Source organism: Cupressus sempervirens, chromosome 11, assembly GCF_028749045.1.
Source record: "Cupressus sempervirens isolate cs-2001-9-10 chromosome 11, ASM2874904v1, whole genome shotgun sequence".
In the NCBI taxonomy this organism is placed as follows: Eukaryota; Viridiplantae; Streptophyta; class Pinopsida; order Cupressales; family Cupressaceae; genus Cupressus; species Cupressus sempervirens.
Genome location: NC_143128.1, coordinates 546,703,250 through 546,714,111, shown reverse-complemented (window position 1 = coordinate 546,714,111; position 10,862 = coordinate 546,703,250).

Sequence of the window (10,862 nt, the reverse complement as noted above, 5' to 3'; positions counted from 1 at the left end):
CTGATAATCTTCAATATCAATAGTAGCACATGGAGTGTTGTCATCTTCTTCATCATCACTATCATCATCATCCTTGATCTCAACTGGATCATCACTTGGCTTATACAGATGATAGATATTCTTCCACATGTTTGTAGAATCTCTTACAACATGTTTAATGTCCTTAATTAAAATCAAACATGTGTGAAATTCGATCATCATTTTTCCTTCATTATTATTCATGGCTACATTTACTTCTGCCTCAGTGAGATTTGGTAGTAGATTTTTCAAGGATTGTTCATAGATGTCCTTGGCTATTTGCATGGTTGACTCCCACCTTAGTTACAGTCTTACTAATAATTCTTTTGAGATCTAAGGAGCAATATGGTCTGGGGAATACTTCCACTTTCCCATTTTGGTGAGTATCAGCTCCTCAATCTGCATCTTCTCTGCATCAGTTCTAGTTTCAAACTTTAAAGCCTTGAAGTTTGTGATGCTAGCTCCTTCTTCTATCTGTTTCAACCTTTCTTGGAAGGTAAGTTGGGGCTTGTTGAATACTACTTCACCTTTATTTTTTCCTTTGTAGTATTACTAATAATTCTTTTGAGATTTGAGGAGCAATTTAGTCTGGGGAATACTTCTACTTTCCCATTTTGGTGAGTACCAGCTCCTCAATCTACATCTTCTCTGCATCAGTTCTAGTTTCAAACTTTAAAGCCTTGAAGTTTGTGATGCCATCTCCTTCTTCCATCCATTTCAGCCTTTCTTAGAAGGTAAGTTGGGGCTTGTTGAATACTACTTCACCTTTATTTTTGCCTTTGCCTCTCTTGGTAAAAATAGCTATGGAGGCCTTTGGAGGTTTAGTAATGACAGCCCTCCCTTTCTTCTTTTCTAGTTCTACCTCCTTTTCTAATTCTTTCTCTTCATCTTCTTGTTCTTGATCTTCTTCTTCATCCTCTCCTTTTCCTTTGGTAAGAATTAAGGGACCAGTGGTAGTTTTCATCTTAGCAATCTTCCTCTTACCTTTGCTAATTGCTTGAGGTAGCTTAATTTCCAATTCAATTCTAGATTTTGCCTCATCATAAGTGCCAAAGATTGGTTTCTTGGGATCTATAGGCTCATTTACCAATGCTTCAATGATGTCCTTGGTTTCATCAATATCGACATCATCTGGGAGAGGTTTCACCCATGCAACTTGGGGCTTGACTGCCTAAATATATACTCTATCATAGTCTACCATGAAACATACATCATCTTTATAGTCCTCAATAAGTTTAGGAGGAATCTTGAACCTGTTGTTCATTCTTTCTTTGAAGTCTTCAAAATAATTATCCATTATACTGTCGAAGTTTACACCCATTTCTGCTATAAACTCATTTATCTAATACAAAATGGGAACATCCTTTCTCCATATGATAGAACCTTTGGATGGAAAGAATTTTTGCACATAAAAGAAGAGACATGTTAACAAAGAACCAAATTTGTAGGGATTGTTCTTTGATGACTTGATGCTATCCATAGTCTTGTTTAGTTGCTTTAGTAGTAGCTCTGATAGGTCAAACTCCATTTTTTTCTTCATGACTTTGAATGCTAAGTCCACTACCTCACATGGCACACTATTTAAATGACTAGAACTATAAATCTTGTGGGAAATTGCATGAATTCCAAACCTCTACCGTCCCACTCAACTAGGGTTTTCTTCTATAGTTCCTCCTGACCTAGGGTTTTGGTTGTCTTAGCTTTTCTTAGAATGGGAAGGCTAGTAATCTTGTGAATCATCTTTTTGGTGATTAATACAGGCTGCTCCAACCATAACTAACCATTGTGTACACAGCTAAGAATATACCTAATCTATTTTATCTGAAAGCTTCTTGGCAGGTGTGATATGTGTGTCAACCCTTTTGTTTCCAAATGTTTGTGCTTGGGTTTCAATGAGCCATCAACACACATTTCTTCTAAAGCACTATCCATTTCAAGGGTTCCTATCTCTTGAATTGAACACTTAAAATGAGTGCAAATATTGTTAATCATTAATCAAAAGTACCTTTGGAAGAATTTGTGATTGTGTGCCATTAGGGTCAAGTGCCTCCACCATTTCTAGAACTAACTTGAAATTTGGTGCTTTCCACTCAACACCCTTGACCAACATTTTTTATCCTCTTTTTGCCTTGCTACTGCTAGTGCTTCTAGATGCCATTGCTACTTAATAAGTGATGGAAATCTTTGAAAAAATTCTCTAACTAAAAATTTGCTACTTGGAATCGCTTGATTTTGCTTGAATGCACCTAGAAATCTCTTTGCTCTGAAGACACGGTGAAAAATGAAGTTAAATTTCACCCCTTTTGATGAAAATTTTCCATTAATGCTAGGTACCATACTAACATCGTGTGTAACAGATTGTCATCCACTGACCTAACTCGGTAAGAGTATCAACTTGATAGACAAACCAAATTCCTTTTACTCCCAACCTCACTCGGTAAGGTCTTTGACCAACTTTCCTCGATGGAGTCTAATGCAACTCAGTAAAAGATAACCTTTCTGTGATCCTGGTGTATCTAGAATACTGATTGGATCATTTGCATTCCTTGTATTTCTTGGAACTACTTATGATTTTCTTGCTAAGTACAGCTCCAACACATTCTTAGGAATTTATTTTGAGGGGATGGAGTCACCCACTTCTTGAGTGACTTTACTTCCATGATTTGAGCTTCTATCTTTGGTAGATTTAGGAATCCATTGCTGCCTCATTTGTTTCCTTATGTTGTCAGCCCTTACTTTCTTTTCATCTTCAACTTTGAATATATTCATGTAGTTTTTAGCTATATGACCGAGTTCAGTGCATGTGTAACACCTTATGGCAGTATCCTTCTTTCTTAGGTGATGCCTTGCACAATTTATACCGGCATGTCCATATTCTTTACAATAATGACATCTACACCAAGTATTGTAGTCCCATCCAAATATTTCCTTTACAAGTTGTTCAGCTGGATTGAATGATTTGGATCTGCATTGAGATGCCTTGTGACCATGCTTTTTGCATTTGTGACATTTACCTTCAAATTTTGATTTCTCCTTGCATTCATTAGCTTTGTGAACATGTTGATTATAGTTGTAGCACTTCCCATTGAATTTTTCTTTTCCATTGCTCCAACATTTGTTTGATGTGTGACCAATTCTTCCACAATGATTGCATGAGGATTTTTTATTCCTTTTTGCACCTTTCTTGGAAGATTCACCTTGTTCTTCATTATATCCTAGTCCTGCTTTACCTTTTTGCCTATGAAGATTCTGCTCATTTTGCTAAATCAATTGATTCATGTCTTCTTGTGATTTCAACATTCTCTCATTGATTTATTTTTCAACATTTAGATCATTCTTCAATTTTTCAACGATTTCTTTTCATATCTCAATTCTCTCAATATTCTTTCATTAATTTCCCTTTCATAATTTAGATCACTTCTTATTATTTCATTCTATGCTTTGAGAATCCTGATTTCTTCATTTGCTTCAGTGGTTTAATCAATGAGGTCTTCATGCTGATTAGATTGATTCTGATCTTCATTGTTTCTTGCCTCCAAGTCTTCATTTTCCTTATTCCTTTGTTCCAAAATTTCACATAGGTTGATTGATTGGATTTCTTGTTCTCTTTTGAGTTTCCTTACTTCTTCTTGTAGAGAACCATTCTTTGCTAGGAGTTCCTTGGTTGCCTCATTAGCTTCATATGAGCTACTTGTTGGGAAAAAGTCTTCAATCTTTTCTTCAACATACTGATGGTCATCCATTTTTCTTGCAAAGATCGGGGAAGATGCTTCTTTGCTTCTTTGTATTGAGCTATGGCCATCTCCAGATCTAGCTTTTCATTTTCAATTGCCTTGTCAAGTCTGAATATATCCATTTGTCTTTAGATCTTTGCTCAAGCTACCAAACTTTTTATCTTGAAAACCACAAAACTCTGATACCAATTGTTGGAAATATTCAAGATATGAAAAGTTACTAAGAGGGGAGGGGTGAATTAGTAACTTTAAAACTTTCCTTTCAATTTACCACACATCCATCTAAGCTATTGCATACATTAGTTTTGAAAGATAAAACATTTATCACACAAAAGAACACAATATTTTGGTAACCGAGAAACCTTGCAAATAGAAAGTAAAATTGGGGTGGGGATGATACCCACAAAACTTCAATACTATAGTATAAAGTTGGCCTTTTAAGGCTTGCATTGACCACTTCTAGTGATCTACCCTGTTAGGAGCACAAAGGACTGCTAGGTCCACCTTGTTAAAGGATTTACAAACATACAATGAAGTATGCACTGGGTTAAGAGATTTATACAAAGACTGTTAAGTCTACCCTGTTAAAGGATTTAGAAGCTAATTCACCTATCAAGATGAAGTAGTGGATCTACTTACAACTAATTTTTGATAAGATCCTTTATGCACTGATCACCTTATGTGATGAATATAACTTTTCTGCTTCTATATTGACCTTGTTGTATTCCTTGAATTGCTACTGAAAATCCTTTGCAGATACTTTTTAGAATTACTTCACATTACTTTGCTATTAACCTTTTTTTAATTGTTGTATTTGATATCTTACAATACATCTTACATATATACCTTTCAAATTTACAAAATTACAAGGTCGGCCAAAACACAAGTGAACAAATACATTACAAAGTTGGCCCAACAGTAAATAACTCAAGTTCATTGAACTGACTCGGTGACCTTTTGATACACGGCATCCACTACATTACTTGGCATCATCATGCACTTAGTAGAAGTGAAGGCTCAGTCCATACTAATCACTCGATGTAGTTCTAAACTTGGTAACCACTAGTGACTTAGTAGATGTAGTGTCACTCAGTAAATACTGCATAGTGAGTTTACCTTGCTTCACTCGGTAAACACTAATTCTTCCAATGCTTAGTTTACACTAAATCTCCATGACACAAACTTACTACTTAGTAGAAACTACCAATCTTCACATTGTTTGCATTTACTCGGTGGCTTTAGGAATGCTCGACATAAACTGCTTAACTGTTAAGCTTTCAAGGTAACCACTGAATGCTTGGTATAAACTAAAGGCTAAGTGGTGAGCTTGGTAAGCATTTAGAATAGAATAAGTGTTGTTACTAATGAAAAATACAACATAATGCCAACATGCACATCATAGGTGGTTGTACCAATTGATGATTTGTGACAAATTATTTATCTATTAAAGTTATGGTTGTGTTGCTCTAGACTACATGGGTTTTCCCCATCTTCTCAAAGATTTGATTTGTAGAGTATTCAATGAGATTATTCCTTTTAGGATTTAATTTTAATGTGTTTTTCTTACAATTCTTGTTACCCTACTCTCTTTGCATTTATTTCTTACACTCTAGTTAAATTAGGAAATTCATCATAGCTGCATAATTATAATTTGTATTCAACATACAATAGAAAATAAAAAAATATTATGATTCTTGTTATTTTTATCTTATCTTTCATATCAATTTTTTGAAACAACAAAGGCCTCCTTGTAATAAATCACATAAGTCTTTAATTGGGCTATCTAAGTGGTTGAAAAATGACCTAAAGAAACCTTGAGGTTTATTCATGTCAATCTTTTAAGAGTGAAATTTGTTTTAATTTTTTTATCATTTTCATTGCATAAAATTATTTTTAATAGTTCCCAAGTGTAGGTTTCCATATTTGATGTTTTAGCCCTAATTTAGCATTGGAGTCTGCAATAACATTGTAGAAATTGTAGTCCTAGGTTGTAATGGAGTTCTAACTATAAAGAAATCAAAATTTATAGTTTGGTCCCTAAGACATGCTAAACCTCAAAAAAATACAAATGACATATAATAAAATTGGACATTGAAAATGATGAAGTAACCTAAAAGAGACACTAGTCCATGGAGTAAAAATCCTAAGTACTAGGAAACCTTTATGAACACCAATACGAGAAGAAAGACTTAAGAGATGAAGGGAAATTATGTTCCACAATATTATCCACTCCAAAATTGATTGAGGGCCCCTAAAAACTCCTAAATGATGTAGGCCCAAAGACCAAACACACGCAAGAACATAAAGAAAATATTAGATGTTTCTATGTTTTGTTTTGTATTGCTTAAATTTAAATTCATTTTAAAACTCAAACAAGGTTTTCTAAGTTTAATTCACCAAGAAAAATGAAATTGTAAAATCTATGCATGTAGAATAGCTTGTTTTCCCAACTCCAACATCTAGAAACATGAACAATTTATATTGATACCTTATGTATTATCCATTTTCATTACATCCATTAAGTTCTTGTAATCACATGAAAAAAGAGATAAGGAATCAAATCTCCTTCAATTGTATTTTTACAATATTATAGAAAAGAAAATAAATGAATCAAATCTTTATTAACATGATAATTATATTGAATCTTGTCTTAATATCCATAAACCTTCAATGATGGTCTCATAATATTTGACTACATGGAATTTAAAGATCCACTACCACCATGTTAGGAGATAGTGTGGACCACAAGAACACAAACTAAATAATAAATAATATGAATACACTAATACCAATTGAAGAGTAAACAAAAAACATAAACAATAGTTAAGATTTATATAACATCGACATAAAGATTAATATAGCATACCATTCATACTAAACAAAAGGGGTAGATTTACCAAGGGCTTTAGGAAAAGTCATCACAATAGCCTCAAGTAGTGCACAAGTGAAAATCAAGAACATCTCAACTCACAATAGATGAGGTTACTCAACCATACAAGAATGCATGGTCACCTAATGACCACTTAAAGGATGAGATACCATAACACCATGGAGAAAATCAAAAGGATATAACAAGAAAAAAATAACATCTTCATCACACTTACAAAGTTAAAGTGGTACAAAAAACAAGACAAGGACTTTAGCAACAAAATTTTCAGCATAATCTTAAATCATTCATTATAAAATTATATGGAATCATATTTCTCCTAATATGAAACATTATATGGAATCAATTGATGAAGCCTTGTTTTTTTTAATGTATTTCAAATTCCTTCAAAAAAAAGTATCCTTTGGTTTCAAATATGAACTCAAATTCAATTATTGGAAATTAATTTAAAATAGAAACCTACTCTCATAAAAATAGACATGACATCTCAATATGAAATTGAAGACAAAATGAAGAATGAAAAGACTAAATTTTAAAGACATAAATTTCAAAAAGAAAAATAGAGAGAACACCTAAATAATCACACCCCAATTCTTATTCCAACTTATCTAAAAATTAGTTCTTCCCTTTAAAATGAGCTCAATTTTCTACTTTCAATTTTTTCTTGTAAAGGGTTGTCAAACAACTTCCTTCAAAACATTAATGAAAAATAACAAACTCTTTTATTTTCATTTTTTGTTCTCAATTTTCCTTTCCATCTGTTTGTTTATTTTAGTTTTCATTATACTTATTTTTCCTATTATTTCTATATCACGAGTCAAAATGAATAATCCATAATATTTTACTCCCACTTTTAAATCACATATATGCAATTCTCATTTTAATAAAAGTGTTTCCAATATAATTAACTTGCCCTTATTTTTCATATTCATAGAATAGACACATTAAATATTAAAAATGCAATCTTTTAACTCGTCAATTCTATTAATGGCCAACAAGGAATTTAAATTATATTTCATCTCAACTATGTATTAGTATTTTATAATAATAATAGAATTCAAACTCGCATGTATTTCAAATTCAAGTTGACAGAGGTATTCATGACATGTCACATACTCAAAATTTGATTAATTGTTACAATATAATGATCCAATATGACATCTCCAAAATAGTCATAATCAAGAAATTACTCAAACTTGCAAATTCAAGTGAAAAATTAATTTACCAACTATAAATATAATAGCTAAAAAAATTCATACACGCTCAATACAATACAAAATTACCATTATAATATAAAGATAGAAAATCCATTTTTAAAGTACACAGAACATAATGTTAAATATAAACATTTTAGATACCATTACAATATAAAGATAGAAAATCCAATTTTAAAGTAAATAGAACATAATATTAAAGCTAGACATTTTAGATCAAAGAATATGTAAGCATTATAGAACTTACATTTCTATTTATAAAAGTTACCTTCTAAATATTTAAAAAGAATATATATCTTAAGACATGCCTTAATCAACTGAATGCTTAAATATTTTGTTAAAATACCAATACTTTTTATAACTATAAACTTTGAAATAAAAATTATTAATATAAATGATCAAGACAATAATAAAAACTAAAGATGAATGATAAGACAACAAGAGCTCTGTAGAGCTAAAGTCTCACCTTAAGAAGCTTTAGAATAGAATTAAACACAACCAAACATGATCTAGTGTAAATGCTCATGAAAATTTTTGTGGTTTCACAATGCGCACCTCATTTTGCCTAGAAATGGGGACCCCCTAATTTATTTTATCTTTCCAAATCCCTAGTCTGGGGTTTGAGCCTTTTTAGTGTTTTTCCTAGTGTCTTTGGCTTATCTGGGTCTCTACCTAAAAACCCAGATTCTAGAAATCATGTTGTTGAGAGAGAAAGTCATTTTCACCTATAAAGATGCACACATAGCACACCTCACCAAGTGCACTAGTGCGTAGTGACTTAAGGAAAATGTGCAGTTGTAGAGTTGTGTAACTCCAAGAGGTGCGCTAAGTCTCGGGCCAATAAAGCCTAGGACCCTGCCCTATTTCCTTGTCTTTTTTTTGTGTTCACTCCATGCAACCACACCTCCATAGCTTTTGAGGTGTGCTAACATGCTTCATGCCTTCTCACTCACCTACACACAACACTACACAATGTTTAAAAACTTCTAAGGTAAAGGTGTGCACCCTATGCACCTCCCAAGGTGTGCAAGGTGTGCATCTTTTTCATTTACCAAACTAAAAAGAACTTAATAAACCTAAACTAAAGCAAGCCCAGGATAAAGGTGCATAGGTGCACACCTATCCATGATGTGCACCTACACACCTTTACCAATTTTAAACACCCCCTAAGGATAGTGAAGGGTGAGCACTTAGCGCACCCCATGAGGTGCACTAAGTGTGCATCCTTTTCTTTTTATTTGTCTTGCCTTTTTTAATCATAAGGGTGCACACCTAGTACACCCCATGAGGTGCACTAGGTGCACACCCTTATTTTTGTAAATTTTTCTAAGAAAAGACACACCTGGTGTACCTCCAAGGTGTGCAAGGTGCATCCTTTTTTTGTCTTCCAGAGGTTAAGGTTAGGGTTTTTGAGTCTTTTTAATAGTTTTGGTTTATTAGAGTTTTTGGGTTGTATTTTGGTCATCATTAGGGTTTATGTCGATTGATTTTTTCTTCACTTATAAACTAATGGATGTGATTTTGTGCAAATTAAATAAATTCTTCATCATATTCCCTTATTACAAAGATGGTCCCGAAACTAGTAGTTTTCAAGTTTCAAGGTGTTTCGGCAAAATGACACTTCCAAGATGAGTATTTAGAGATCTAGGACACTAAACTCAGCCATATCAATTGGAATGCCTTCCTAGTTTTATGTAACAAACCAATTGAGAGGTCCTTGATGATATTTGCTCTTATCATATCAAGGCTAGTCAACACAATGTCTCACCCAGTATCAATACAGTCTTTGGAATTGATCATGGCACTGGCAGAGAACTATGTCTCAGAAGAAAGTGTTGTAAAAAATATAACTAGAGAGATCATGTTAAATCTAAGACCTAAGAACATAGAGAAGGTATTTCATCTTCTAAAAGAAGATCAATATATCAGATTGACATATCATCAGGAAAAAAGGTGGTATAGAGAACATGGAGATGAAGCATCTGAAATCATTCAATCCCCGTACCTTATTAAGAAGACTCCTCTTGGATGAAAAGTGGGAAAAGTAGACATGAAAAAGGGCTACATGAAAGACGATATCAAATATTCTATAGTTCTTTTGAGTAGAGTCATGGGGTTACCGACATCAGGACACTTGGACATATGGATGGTGCATTTCATTAAGACCATCAAAACAATGAAGATGCCAATTGATTGGGCTTTGATTCTTAGTGATAATTTGGATGAGTAACTGGTGGTATTCAAGAACAATCAAAAGTTCTATATGACATTCTATTTGGTGTACCTATTAGTTGCAAGAGCAACAGACTATCTAAGACTATTTAAAAGGGGTAGCATGCAAGATGCAAATGCATGGACTTATATAGTATACCCCTAGTTGATGAAGAAAAAACTTTTAGAGCACAACAAAGAATACATAATAGTGAATGATACCTTCATTTTCATAATCGTTTGATTCATTGAGGGGTATTATGTAAAAAGGATGTTAGATGAGGTAATGCAAAAGATTATAGAAATTGGCACCTATTATATCCAATTTAAAACATTCACTTATTTGAGGGTAGCAGGTATGACTATCAATCCCAAGAAGCTCCAAAGGTATCCATGTGATAGGCTCATATTATTGGAGATTGCACGACAACTCTTATCTGCATATGAGAGAGTAAGGAAGCAACACAAGAAAACCTGGGTATGGCCCATTACTATAGGACTATTTAGTGTTGTTCGAAAGTAGGATATTCTAACTTTTGAGTCTAAGTGGGATCAGTATCCCATGGATGGATATAACTCTCCTCATCTTTTTTTTGATAACATTGGAAGAGTGCAGTAATTGGTAGGAAAATAATTCTATCATGAAGATGTCATCGAAGACCACTGGATGAATGTAGTGGATGGTTACAAAATTTGAATAAGGGATTATTGTAGGATGACTCTCTATCTGGTAGGCAATGCATTGAAGGTAAAGGTACCTTTAAAGATAGTATAGCAAGATACCGAAGAGGTCCTAGA